The sequence below is a fragment of the Heptranchias perlo genome, chromosome 40 (genome assembly GCF_035084215.1).
Source record: "Heptranchias perlo isolate sHepPer1 chromosome 40, sHepPer1.hap1, whole genome shotgun sequence".
NCBI lineage: Eukaryota > Metazoa > Chordata > Chondrichthyes > Hexanchiformes > Hexanchidae > Heptranchias > Heptranchias perlo.
The window spans coordinates 19,157,267-19,171,885 of NC_090364.1; the positions used below are offsets into that span (position 1 = coordinate 19,157,267).

The 14,619-nt window shown below is 51.1% G+C and overlaps 1 non-coding gene across 1 annotated transcript; it reads left to right on the forward strand.

Moving 5' to 3' along the window:
* Nucleotides 1–10,265: 10,265 nt before the first annotated feature.
* Nucleotides 10,266–10,416, forward strand: LOC137305784 (U12 minor spliceosomal RNA). The gene has a single exon (XR_010958759.1). It is a non-coding gene; the product is annotated as a U12 minor spliceosomal RNA (small nuclear RNA).
* Nucleotides 10,417–14,619: the final 4,203 nt, after the last annotated feature.

Consider the following 14,619-nt stretch of genomic DNA (forward strand, 5'->3'; position numbering starts at 1 on the left):
TGTATCAGTCTCTCTGCCCTCGATGCTGACCCTCCCCCACACCTGTGTTGAGAACTCGAGAAGTTCCACAAAACGTGAATGAGCCTGGCAGTGCCTGAATATCCCCGGGTTGGACAGTGTCTGAATATCCCCGGGTTGGACAGTGTCTGAATATCCCGGGTTGGACAGTGTCTGAATATCCCGGGTTGGACAGTGTCTGAATATCCCGGGTTGGACAGTGTCTGAATATCCCGGGTTGGACAGTGTCTGAATACCCCCGGGGTTGGACAGTGTCTGAATATCCCGGGTTGGACAGTGTCTGAATATCCCGGGTTGGACAGTGTCTGAATACCCCGGGTTGGACAGTGTCTGAATATCCCGGGTTGGACAGTGTCTGAATATCCCGGGTTGGACAGTGTCTGAATATCCCGGGTTGGACAGTGTCTGAATATCCCGGGTTGGACAGTGTCTGAATATCCCGGGTTGGACAGTGTCTGAATATCCCGGGTTGGACAGTGTCTGAATATCCCGGGTTGGACAGTGTCTGAATATCCCGGGTTGGACAGTGTCTGAATATCCCGGGTTGGACAGTGTCTGAATACCCCGGGTTGGACAGTGTCTGAATATCCCGGGTTGGACAGTGTCTGAATATCCCGGGTTGGACAGTGTCTGAATATCCCGGGTTGGACAGTGTCTGAATATCCCGGGTTGGACAGTGTCTGAATATCCCGGGTTGGACAGTGTCTGAATATCCCGGGTTGGACAGTGCCTGAATATCCCGGGTTGGACAGTGTCTGAATATCCCGGGTTGGACAGTGCCTGAATATCCCGGGTTGGACAGTGTCTGAATATCCCGGGTTGGACAGTGTCTGAATACCCCGGGTTGGACAGTGCCTGAATATCCCGGGTTGGACAGTGTCTGAATATCCCGGGTTGGACAGTGTCTGAATATCCCGGGTTGGACAGTGTCTGAATACCCCGGGGTTGGACAGTGTCTGAATACCCCGGGTTGGACAGTGTCTGAATATCCCGGGGTTGGACAGTGTCTGAATATCCCGGGTTGGACAGTGTCTGAATACCCCGGGTTGGACAGTGCCTGAATATCCCGGGTTGGACAGTGTCTGAATATCCCGGGTTGGACAGTGTCTGAATATCCCGGGTTGGACAGTGTCTGAATATCCCGGGTTGGACAGTGTCTGAATATCCCGGGTTGGACAGTGTCTGAATACCCCGGGGTTGGACAGTGTCTGAATACCCCCGGGGTTGGACAGTGTCTGAATATCCCGGGTTGGACAGTGTCTGAATATCCCGGGTTGGACAGTGTCTGAATATCCCGGGTTGGACAGTGTCTGAATATCCCGGGTTGGACAGTGTCTGAATATCCCCGGGTTGGACAGTGTCTGAATATCCCGGGTTGGACAGTGTCTGAATACCCCGGGTTGGACAGTGTCTGACTATCCCGGGTTGGACAGTGTCTGAATATCCCGGGTTGGACAGTGTCTGAATATCCCGGGTTGGACAGTGTCTGAATACCCCGGGTTGGACAGTGTCTGAATATCCCGGGTTGGACAGTGTCTGAATATCCCGGGTTGGACAGTGTCTGAATACCCCGGGTTGGACAGTGTCTGAATATCCCGGGTTGGACAGTGTCTGAATATCCCGGGTTGGACAGTGTCTGAATACCCCGGGTTGGACAGTGTCTGAATATCCCGGGTTGGACAGTGTCTGAATACCCCGGGGTTGGACAGTGTCTGAATATCCCGGGTTGGACAGTGTCTGAATATCCCGGGTTGGACAGTGTCTGAATATCCCGGGTTGGACAGTGTCTGAATATCCCGGGTTGGACAGTGTCTGAATATCCCGGGTTGGACAGTGTCTGAATATCCCGGGTTGGACAGTGTCTGAATATCCCGGGTTGGACAGTGTCTGAATACCCCGGGTTGGACAGTGCCTGAATATCCCGGGTTGGACAGTGTCTGAATACCCCGGGGTTGGACAGTGTCTGAATATCCCGGGTTGGACAGTGTCTGAATATCCCGGGTTGGACAGTGTCTGAATATCCCGGGTTGGACAGTGTCTGAATATCCCGGGTTGGACAGTGTCTGAATATCCCCGGGTTGGACAGTGTCTGAATATCCCCGGGTTGGACAGTGTCTGAATACCCCGGGTTGGACAGTGTCTGAATATACCGGGTTGGACAGTGTCTGAATATCCCGGGTTGGACAGTGTCTGAATACCCCGGGTTGGACAGTGTCTGAATATCCCGGGTTGGACAGTGTCTGAATATCCCCGGGGTTGGACAGTGTCTGAATACCCCGGGGTTGGACAGTGTCTGAATACCCCGGGGTTGGACAGTGTCTGAATACCCCGGGGTTGGACAGTGTCTGAATACCCCGGGGTTGGACAGTGTCTGAATATCCCGGGTTGGACAGTGCCTGAATATCCCGGGTTGGACAGTGTCTGAATACCCCGGGGTTGGACAGTGTCTGAATATCCCGGGTTGGACAGTGTCTGAATATCCCCGGGGTTGGACAGTGTCTGAATACCCCGGGGTTGGACAGTGTCTGAATATCCCGGGTTGGACAGTGTCTGAATACCCCGGGGTTGGACAGTGTCTGAATATCCCGGGTTGGACAGTGTCTGAATATCCCGGGTTGGACAGTGTCTGAATACCCCGGGGTTGGACAGTGTCTGAATACCCCGGGGTTGGACAGTGTCTGAATATCCCGGGTTGGACAGTGTCTGAATATCCCGGGTTGGACAGTGTCTGAATATCCCGGGTTGGACAGTGTCTGAATACCCCGGGGTTGGACAGTGTCTGAATATCCCGGGTTGGACAGTGTCTGAATACCCCGGGGTTGGACAGTGTCTGAATATCCCGGGTTGGACAGTGTCTGAATATCCCGGGGTTGGACAGTGTCTGAATATCCCGGGTTGGACAGTGTCTGAATATCCCCGGGTTGGACAGTGTCTGAATATCCCGGGTTGGACAGTGTCTGAATATCCCGGGTTGGACAGTGTCTGAATACCCCGGGTTGGACAGTGTCTGAATACCCCGGGTTGGACAGTGTCTGAATACCCCGGGTTGGACAGTGTCTGAATATCCCGGGTTGGACAGTGTCTGAATACCCCGGGTTGGACAGTGTCTGAATACCCCGGGTTGGACAGTGTCTGAATACCCCGGGTTGGACAGTGTCTGAATACCCCGGGGTTGGACAGTGTCTGAATACCCCGGGTTGGACAGTGTCTGAATATCCCGGGGTTGGACAGTGTCTGAATATCCCGGGTTGGACAGTGCCTGAATATCCCGGGTTGGACAGTGCCTGAATATCCCGGGTTGGACAGTGTCTGAATATCCCGGGGTTGGACAGTGTCTGAATATCCCGGGGTTGGACAGTGTCTGAATATCCCGGGTTGGACAGTGTCTGAATACCCCGGGTTGGACAGTGCCTGAATATCCCGGGTTGGACAGTGTCTGAATACCCCGGGTTGGACAGTGTCTGAATATCCCGGGTTGGACAGTGTCTGAATATCCCCGGGTTGGACAGTGCCTGAATATCCCGGGTTGGACAGTGTCTGAATATCCCGGGTTGGACAGTGTCTGAATATCCCGGGGTTGGACAGTGTCTGAATATCCCCGGGTTGGACAGTGTCTGAATATCCCGGGTTGGATAGTGTCTGAATACCCCGGGGTTGGACAGTGCCTGAATATCCCGGGTTGGACAGTGTCTGAATATCCCGGGTTGGACAGTGTCTGAATACCCCGGGTTGGACAGTGTCTGAATATCCCCGGGTTGGACAGTGTCTGAATATCCCGGGTTGGACAGTGTCTGAATATCCCGGGTTGGACAGTGTCTGAATATCCCGGGTTGGACAGTGTCTGAATATCCCGGGTTGGACAGTGTCTGAATATCCCGGGTTGGACAGTGTCTGAATATCCCGGGTTGGACAGTGTCTGAATACCCCGGGTTGGACAGTGTCTGAATATCCCGGGTTGGACAGTGTCTGAATATCCCGGGTTGGACAGTGTCTGAATATCCCGGGTTGGACAGTGTCTGAATATCCCGGGTTGGACAGTGCCTGAATATCCCGGGTTGGACAGTGTCTGAATATCCCGGGTTGGACAGTGTCTGAATATCCCGGGTTGGACAGTGTCTGAATATCCCGGGTTGGACAGTGTCTGAATATCCCGGGTTGGACAGTGTCTGAATACCCCGGGTTGGACAGTGTCTGAATATCCCGGGTTGGACAGTGTCTGAATATCCCGGGTTGGACAGTGTCTGAATACCCCGGGTTGGACAGTGTCTGAATACCCCGGGTTGGACAGTGTCTGAATATCCCCGGGGTTGGACAGTGTCTGAATATCCCGGGTTGGACCGTGTCTGAATATCCCGGGTTGGACAGTGTCTGAATATCCCGGGTTGGACAGTGCCTGAATATCCCGGGTTGGACAGTGTCTGAATATCCCAGGGTTGGACAGTGTCTGAATATCCCGGGTTGGACAGTGTCTGAATATCCCCGGGGTTGGACAGTGTCTGAATATCCCGGGTTGGACAGTGTCTGAATACCCCGGGTTGGACAGTGTCTGAATATCCCGGGTTGGACAGTGTCTGAATATCCCGGGTTGGACAGTGTCTGAATATCCCGGGTTGGACAGTGTCTGAATATCCCGGGTTGGACAGTGTCTGAATATCCCGGGTTGGACAGTGTCTGAATATCCCCGGGGTTGGACAGTGTCTGAATATCCCGGGTTGGACAGTGTCTGAATATCCCGGGTTGGACAGTGTCGGAATATCCCGGGTTGGACAGTGTCTGAATATCCCCGGGTTGGACAGTGTCTGAATACCCCGGGTTGGACAGTGTCTGAATATCCCGGGGTTGGACAGTGTCTGAATATCCCGGGTTGGACAGTGTCTGAATATCCCGGGTTGGACAGTGTCTGAATATCCCGGGTTGGACAGTGTCTGAATATCCCGGGTTGGACAGTGTCTGAATATCCCGGGTTGGACAGTGTCTGAATATCCCGGGTTGGACAGTGTCTGAATATCCCGGGTTGGACAGTGTCTGAATATCCCGGGTTGGACAGTGTCTGAATACCCCGGGTTGGACAGTGTCTGAATATCCCGGGTTGGACAGTGTCTGAATATCCCGGGTTGGACAGTGTCTGAATATCCCGGGTTGGACAGTGTCTGAATACCCCGGGTTGGACAGTGTCTGAATATCCCGGGTTGGACAGTGTCTGAATATCCCGGGTTGGACAGTGTCTGAATATCCCGGGTTGGACAGTGCCTGAATATCCCGGGTTGGACAGTGTCTGAATACCCCGGGTTGGACAGTGTCTGAATATCCCCGGGTTGGACAGTGTCTGAATATCCCGGGTTGGACAGTGTCTGAATATCCCGGGTTGGACAGTGTCTGAATACCCCGGGTTGGACAGTGTCTGAATATCCCGGGTTGGACAGTGTCTGAATATCCCGGGTTGGACAGTGCCTGAATATCCCGGGTTGGACAGTGTCTGAATACCCCGGGGTTGGACAGTGTCTGAATATCCCGGGTTGGACAGTGTCTGAATACCCCGGGTTGGACAGTGTCTGAATATCCCGGGTTGGACAGTGTCTGAATATCCCGGGTTGGACAGTGTCTGAATATCCCGGGTTGGACAGTGCCTGAATATCCCGGGTTGGACAGTGTCTGAATACCCCGGGTTGGACAGTGTCTGAATATCCCCGGGTTGGACAGTGTCTGAATATCCCCGGGTTGGACAGTGTCTGAATACCCCGGGTTGGACAGTGCCTGAATATCCCCGGGGTTGGACAGTGTCTGAATATCCCCGGGTTGGACAGTGTCTGAATATCCCGGGTTGGACAGTGTCTGAATATCCCCGGGTTGGACAGTGTCTGAATATCCCGGGTTGGACAGTGCCTGAATACCCCGGGGTTGGACAGTGTCTGAATATCCCGGGTTGGACAGTGTCTGAATACCCCGGGGTTGGACAGTGTCTGAATACCCCGGGGTTGGACAGTGTCTGAATACCCCGGGGTTGGACAGTGTCTGAATATCCCGGGTTGGACAGTGTCTGAATACCCCGGGGTTGGACAGTGTCTGAATATCCCGGGTTGGACAGTGTCTGAATATCCCCGGGTTGGACAGTGTCTGAATACCCCGGGTTGGACAGTGTCTGAATATCCCCGGGTTGGACAGTGTCTGAATATCCCGGGGTTGGACAGTGTCTGAATACCCCGGGTTGGACAGTGTCTGAATATCCCCGGGTTGGACAGTGTCTGAATACCCCGGGTTGGACAGTGTCTGAATATCCCGGGTTGGACAGTGTCTGAATATCCCCGGGTTGGACAGTGTCTGAATATCCCGGGTTGGACAGTGTCTGAATACCCCGGGTTGGACAGTGTCTGAATATCCCCGGGTTGGACAGTGTCTGAATATCCCGGGTTGGACAGTGTCTGAATATCCCCGGGTTGGACAGTGTCTGAATATCCCGGGTTGGACAGTGTCTGAATATCCCGGGTTGGACAGTGTCTGAATATCCCGGGTTGGACAGTGTCTGAATATCCCCGGGTTGGACAGTGTCTGAATATCCCCGGGTTGGACAGTGTCTGAATATCCCGGGTTGGACAGTGTCTGAATACCCCGGGGTTGGACAGTGTCTGAATACCCCGGGTTGGACAGTGTCTGAATATCCCGGGTTGGACAGTGTCTGAATACCCCGGGGTTGGACAGTGTCTGAATATCCCGGGTTGGACAGTGTCTGAATATCCCGGGTTGGACAGTGTCTGAATACCCCGGGGTTGGACAGTGTCTGAATATCCCGGGTTGGACAGTGTCTGAATATCCCGGGTTGGACAGTGCCTGAATATCCCGGGGTTGGACAGTGTCTGAATATCCCGGGTTGGACAGTGTCTGAATATCCCGGGTTGGACAGTGTCTGAATATCCCGGGTTGGACAGTGTCTGAATATCCCGGGTTGGACAGTGTCTGAATACCCCCGGGGTTGGACAGTGCCTGAATATCCCGGGGTTGGACAGTGTCTGAATATCCCGGGTTGGACAGTGCCTGAATATCCCGGGTTGGACAGTGCCTGAATATCCCGGGTTGGACAGTGCCTGAATATCCCGGGTTGGACAGTGTCTGAATATCCCGGGTTGGACAGTGTCTGAATATCCCGGGTTGGACAGTGCCTGAATATCCCGGGTTGGACAGTGTCTGAATATCCCGGGTTGGACAGTGTCTGAATATCCCGGGTTGGACAGTGTCTGAATATCCCCGGGTTGGACAGTGTCTGAATATCCCCGGGTTGGACAGTGTCTGAATATCCCGGGTTGGACAGTGTCTGAATATCCCGGGTTGGACAGTGTCTGAATACCCCGGGTTGGACAGTGTCTGAATATCCCGGGTTGGACAGTGTCTGAATATCCCGGGTTGGACAGTGTCTGAATATCCCCGGGTTGGACAGTGTCTGAATATCCCGGGTTGGACAGTGTCTGAATATCCCCGGGTTGGACAGTGTCTGAATACCCCGGGTTGGACAGTGTCTGAATATCCCGGGTTGGACAGTGTCTGAATATCCCGGGTTGGACAGTGTCTGAATATCCCGGGTTGGACAGTGTCTGAATATCCCGGGTTGGACAGTGTCTGAATATCCCCGGGTTGGACAGTGTCTGAATACCCCGGGTTGGACAGTGTCTGAATATCCCGGGTTGGACAGTGTCTGAATACCCCGGGTTGGACAGTGTCTGAATATCCCGGGTTGGACAGTGTCTGAATATCCCCGGGTTGGACAGTGTCTGAATACCCCGGGTTGGACAGTGTCTGAATATCCCGGGTTGGACAGTGTCTGAATACCCCGGGTTGGACAGTGTCTGAATATCCCGGGTTGGACAGTGTCTGAATATCCCCGGGTTGGACAGTGTCTGAATATCCCCGGGTTGGACAGTGTCTGAATATCCCGGGTTGGACAGTGTCTGAATACCCCGGGGTTGGACAGTGTCTGAATATCCCGGGTTGGACAGTGTCTGAATATCCCGGGTTGGACAGTGCCTGAATATCCCGGGGTTGGACAGTGTCTGAATACCCCGGGGTTGGACAGTGTCTGAATATCCCGGGTTGGACAGTGTCTGAATACCCCGGGTTGGACAGTGCCTGAATATCCCTGGGTTGGACAGTGTCTGAATATCTCGGGTTGGACAGTGTCTGAATACCCCGGGTTGGACAGTGTCTGAATATCTCGGGTTGGACAGTGTCTGAATACCCCGGGTTGGACAGTGTCTGAATATCCCGGGTTGGACAGTGTCTGAATATCCCGGGTTGGACAGTGTCTGAATATCCCGGGTTGGACAGTGTCTGAATATCCCGGGTTGGACAGTGTCTGAATATCCCGGGTTGGACAGTGTCTGAATATCCCGGGTTGGACAGTGCCTGAATATCCCGGGTTGGACAGTGTCTGAATATCCCGGGGTTGGACAGTGTCTGAATACCCCGGGTTGGACAGTGTCTGAATATCCCCGGGGTTGGACAGTGTCTGAATATCCCGGGTTGGACAGTGTCTGAATATCCCGGGGTTGGACAGTGTCTGAATATCCCGGGTTGGACAGTGTCTGAATATCCCGGGTTGGACAGTGCCTGAATATCCCGGGTTGGACAGTGTCTGAATACCCCGGGTTGGACAGTGCCTGAATACCCCGGGTTGGACAGTGTCTGAATATCCCGGGTTGGACAGTGCCTGAATATCCCGGGTTGGACAGTGTCTGAATACCCCGGGTTGGACAGTGCCTGAATATCCCGGGTTGGACAGTGCCTGAATACCCCGGGGTTGGACAGTGTCTGAATACCCCGGGGTTGGACAGTGCCTGAATACCCCGGGGTTGGACAGTGCCTGAATACCCCGGGGTTGGACAGTGCCCTGTGACTGTGGGTCAGTGACAGGACGTTGCGATGTCAGTGAGCTGGGAATCGATCAGATGATCACAGCTCATTCCATGTGTTGGGACAAGAAAACGAGTGAACAATAAAGGTCACCGATGCTGTAAGTGGGAGCGAGTGACCCTGGGTCAAGTGTGGGCCATGGCTGGATCAGTTACAGCTTCTTCTGTGTTTGTCAGAAGGGCCCTCCCAGTGCGGTCCTTCCAACACGCACGGAATCTCAGCGCCACCGTGAGCTGCCCTCGAGGCTGCGGTGGGGACGAGACCATCGTCCATCTCCTGGTGGACTGTCCCTTCGGGCAGAGGGTGTGGAGAGAGATGTGTTGGTATCTGTCCCGGTTCATTCCCAACAGCTCGGTAACACAGGACGCTGAGCTCTACGGGCTGTTCCCCGGGACGCACACCGAGACAGATATCACCTGCTGCTGGAAGACCATCAACTCGGTGAAGGAGGCCCTTTGGTCCGCCCGAAACCTGCTGGTCTTCCAGCTGAAGGAGCTGCCCACGACCGAGTGTTGCCGACTGGCACACTCCAAGGTCCAGGAGTACGTGCTGCGGGACGCACTGAAGCGAGGTGCGGCCTACACAAAGGCTCTATGGGGAAAGGCCACCGTGTAAGGCCGTCCCACCTGGTATTGTACAGAATGTATTAGGAGATCTGTACTGTGTTTAAATTGTGATAATGGGATCGTATTGAGTACGATCTGTATTGTATTGTTTTGAACTGTGTGGTTGGAATTGTGTCCCTTTACATTGAACTGTGTGTAGCTTTAAATTTTATGAAATAAAGTATATTTTGAAATATAAAAGAAGATTGTGGCAGGAACAACAGACTGGGCAGAACTATTAACAGATAAAAGTACAGATGAACAGTGGGAGGTGTCCATAAAAGGATTTGATAGAATACAAGACCTTTCGATACCCTGAAAGGATAAGAGCTCAACTTTGATCAACAATGGGAGTGAGAGATGCGATAAAACTAACAGAAACTGGTAAACTGATAACCTGGTAACCTGATAACCCAATAAACTGATAACCTGGTAAACTGATAACCTGATAAACTGGGAACCTGCTGTGGTGAAAGAACTACAACTCCCACAATCCTCTGCCTTCATGCGGCCCCACCGAAAGCGGCTGCTCCCATAATGCCGCAGGACTCCCTAATTTGCATAATATAGTTTAATCTTTCTAATTTATTTACTAGTTGCTTTTGGCGAGGCGGCCGGGCGCCGAGCGGTGGGCGATTGTTGGCCGACACCGGCCGTGTTTCTCGGGGCAGTGTGTTGGCGGAGTCACTGTGACTGTGAGCGGGGTGGTTCGGGGTCTGGTCGCGGCGGCGGCCGGTTATCCTTATGCCTTAAACTAATGAGTAAGGAAAATAACGGTCCGGGGTGACGCCCGGGTCCTCGCCGCCTCGTGCGAGAGGAATTTTTGAGCGGGTAAAGGTCGCCCTCGCGGTGACCCGCCTACTTTGTGGGATGCCGCAGCGCAGCGATCTGCCCGGCCCGCCCCGCACTCGGAGTAAAGACAGAGCAACACAGCGAGTCCGAGCAGGAGCTCACCCTGGACCGGGTGTGGGCTCCACTCCTGGAGTCCGAATAGGACCTCACCCTGTAACCGGGGTGTGGGCTCTACTCCTGGAGTCCGAATAGGACCTCACCCTGTAACCGGGGTGTGGGCTCTACTCCTGGAGTCCGAATAGGACCTCACCCTGTAACCGGGTGTGGGCTCCACTCCTGGAGTCCGAGCAGGAGCTCACCCTGGACCGGGTGTGGGCTCTCCTCCTGTACTGGGTGTGGGCTCTACTCCTGGAGTCCGAGCAGGAGCTCACCCTGTACCGAGTGTGGGCTCTACTCCTGGAGTCCGAGCAGGACCTTACCTGCACCAGGTGTGGGCTCTACTCCTGGAGTCCGAGCAGGACCTTACCCGCACCAGGTGTGTGCTCTACTCCAGGTATCTGGTACATGAGCAGGACATTACCTGACCTAGCTCGAATTTTAAGGTTATGCCCTCTTGATCTGGACTCCTCCATCAGAGGAATTAGTTTCTCTGCCCCTACTCTGTTAACTCCTTTAAGCATCTTAAACACCTGGATTAGATCACCCCTTAATCTTCTAAACTCATGGGAATACAAGCCTAAATTATGCAACCTGTCCCCATAATTTAACCCTTTTGATCCCGGTATCATTCGGTGAATTTCCGCTGCACCCCCTCCAAGGCCAATATGTCCTTCCTGAGGTGCGATGCCCAAAACTGAACACTCCAGATGGCGTCTAGCCAGAGCTTTATATAACTAACATAACTCAAGAGCATAAGAAATAGGAGTAGGCCGTATGGTCCCTCGAGCCTGCTCCGCCATTCAATCAAATCATGGCTGATCTTCTATCTCAACTCCATTTTCCCACCCGATCCCCATATCCCTTGATTCCCTTCGTGTCTATGATATGGCAACACAGCAAGCTGATATTCCAAGACCACAGAACACATCAGGAGCAGCTGCCTCGATGGTTAGCAACATATTGAAGAGATTTTCAGAGGTGCACCAGCCACCACAGGGTGACTGCACAATCTATACAGCAGTGAGGGACTTGATGGCAAACCTAACACTGCCCCCTGAGGGTCGACAGTAATGCACTACAATCTGCCTTAGGGGTTCCTTAAGTGGAGAGAAAAGGATTGAATACAATAATTGGATGGACAGTGTGTGATGCAAAACAGAATTAAGGATTCTCAGAATCATGCTCCAACATGACTTAAGAGCATGATATAATTTATTCTTCAGGGATGCACTTCTTCCATCAAAAGATACATTCATTACTTTGTTTACCTGCTGTTATATAGTGTATTTTATAAACTGCATTTCAAGGAAAATATAAATCCAGAAAGATTCCTGTTGTTTGGTTGAGTTAGATTTAACCTTAGTTATAATATTAACCAGGAGAAGATCATTAGGTTATGAAGATGCCAAGAGTTTTTTTTAAGAGAACACAAATGTGTCAATTTTCCTATGTTCTGGCATAATAGCTTGAGTTTTATTTGTTCTCAATCTTATTTGTTACGTTGATGGTTGTTGTAATGTAAAATGTGAAACTTTAAAGTAATGGAGCTGTATTTTATTATGACTGCTTTAAATCTTCACAGAAAATTTGAGTCCTTTGGTCATATTGGCTCAGAAACAATATTTAATAAACAAGCAGATAAAACTACCATCCCATGTAACAACTCTCTATTCTATAACTTTGATAATATTGTGTACAGTTACGTACTGCAGCAAAATTTTCATTGTACATTACACTAGATTTTAACCCCTTCTCTTCCCTCTCATTGTCTGAAATGCTCTAAGTTATGAGGTAAGTATGTTTCCTACTATTTTTATCTTTTTATTAACACCTTATTGCTTAACAGCATTTTTTGACAGATACAACTTCAAAACAGTTACTTATTTTGGTGGGATGATATTATTCAGAAGGCTTGTGCATCAACATAGTTTTGTGTATGTGTGTGTGCTTTCATTCTAAAGTCATATTTTGGTTATCCTGTAATGAATTTAAAATGAGTTATTGACATTTTAAGTACCTGTTTCATATTGCCCATATGTAGCTCAGAATTCCCTCGTGTTCATTTATGTTCACATTTTGACCACCACTCTGGACCCAATTCACTACTTCCGTCTCCGTTTCCCAACCCTTCCCGTGTCCTGCTAGCCTTTCTCTCGCTCTCCTTTCTCTTCCTCTCCCCCTCACTTGGCCCTGCTGCCTTTCATCTTTCCCTTTTCTGGTTTTTTGGCCCTCCAACCCAAACTAATCCTCACTTCAACCCATTACTAGTCCTCAGTCTACCTTCTCTTGTGCTGTGGTCTCAGGCTTGAATCCTCTTGAACAAACCCATCACTACTTTATATGCCTCTCTTGGTGCTCTCTGGGCCCATTGTGGCACCTGTCACTGTCATGAGCAGCAGCCTCAATTGCCTTGTCCTCCACTCTCAGCATCCATTCTTCCCTCACTACCCCCCCAACTCCCCCCCCCCTCACCCCACATGCTTGTTGGGGTTAGCGTCGCCAACCTCCTTCCCATCCCAAACACCGCAACCTGCTGGCCTCTGTTAGTGGATCAACAAACAACCCCACACACTGCCATTCCTTCCAGAGCATCAACCCACTCACCGAGGGCCTTGCTTTCTATGACCTTATTGGTTTATGGGTGATGACCCATTCCCCTGGCTGGAGAGTCTAGAACTAGGGGTCATAGTCTCAGAATAAGGGGTGGGCCATTTAGGACCGAGATGAGGAAGAATTTCTTCACTCAGAGGGTTGTGAATCTTTGGAATTCTCTCCCTCGTGAAGTATATTCAAGGCTGAGATTGATAGATTTTTGGACTCTAGGGGAATCAAGGGATCTGGGGATCGGGCAGAAAAGTAGAGTTGAGGGTGAAGATCAGCCATGATCTTAATGAATGGCAGAGCAGGCTCGAGGGGCTGTATGGCCTGCTCCTACTCCTATTTCTTATGTGTCGAAAAATCGATCGATCTCAGTCTTGAATATACTCAACGACTAAGCATCCACAGCCCTCTGGGGGAGAGAATTCCAAAGATTCACAACCCTCTGAGTGAAGAAGTCTTTCCTCATCTCGGTCTGAAATGTCCGACCCCTTATCCTGAGACTATGACCCCTAGTTCTAGACTCTCCAGCCAGGGGAAACAATCTCTCAGCATCTACCCTGTCAAGCCCTCTAAGAATTTTATACATTTCAATGAGATCACCTCGCATTTTTCTAAACTCCAGAGAGTATAGGCCCATTCTACTCAATCTCTCCTCACAGGACAACCCTCTCATCCCAGGAATCAATCTAGTGAACCTTCGTTGCACCCCCTTTATAGGAACATAGGAACAGGAGTAGGCCATTCAGCCCCTCGTGCCTGCTCCCCCATTTGATAAGATCATGGCTGATCTGTGATCTAACTCCATATACCTGCCTTTGGCCCATATCCCTTAATACCTTTGGTTGCCAAAAAGCTATCTATCTCAGATTTAAATTTAGCAATTGAGCTAGTATCAATTGCCGTTTGCGGAAGAGAGTTCCAAACTTCTACAACCCTTTTTGTGTAGAAATGTTTTCTAATCTCGCTCCTGAAAGGTCTGGCTCTAATTTTTAGACTGTGCCCCCTACTCCTAAAATCCCCAACCAGCGGAAATAGTTTCTCTCTATCCACCCTATCTGTTCCCCTTAATATCTTATAAACTTCGATCAGATCACCCCTTAACCTTCGAAACTCTAGAGAATACAACCCCAATTTGTGTAATCTCTCCTCGTAACTTAACCCTTGAAGTCCGGGTATCATTCTAGTAAACCTACGCTGCACTCCCTCCAAGGCCAATATGTCCTTCCGAAGGTGAGGTGCCCAGAACTGCTCACAGTACTCCAGGTGCGGTCTAACCAGGGTTTTGTATAGCTGCAGCATAACTTCTGCCCCCTTGTACTCCAGTCCTCTAGATATAAAGGCCAGCATTCCATTTGCCTTCTTGATTATTTTCTGCACCTGTTCATGACACTTCAATGATCTACGTACCTGAACCCCTAAGTCCCTTTGGACATCCACTGTTTTTAACTTTTTACCATTTAGAAAGTACCCTGTTCTATCCTTTTTTGATCCAAAGTGGATGACCTCACATTTGTCTGCATTGAATTCCATTTGCCACAGTTTTGCC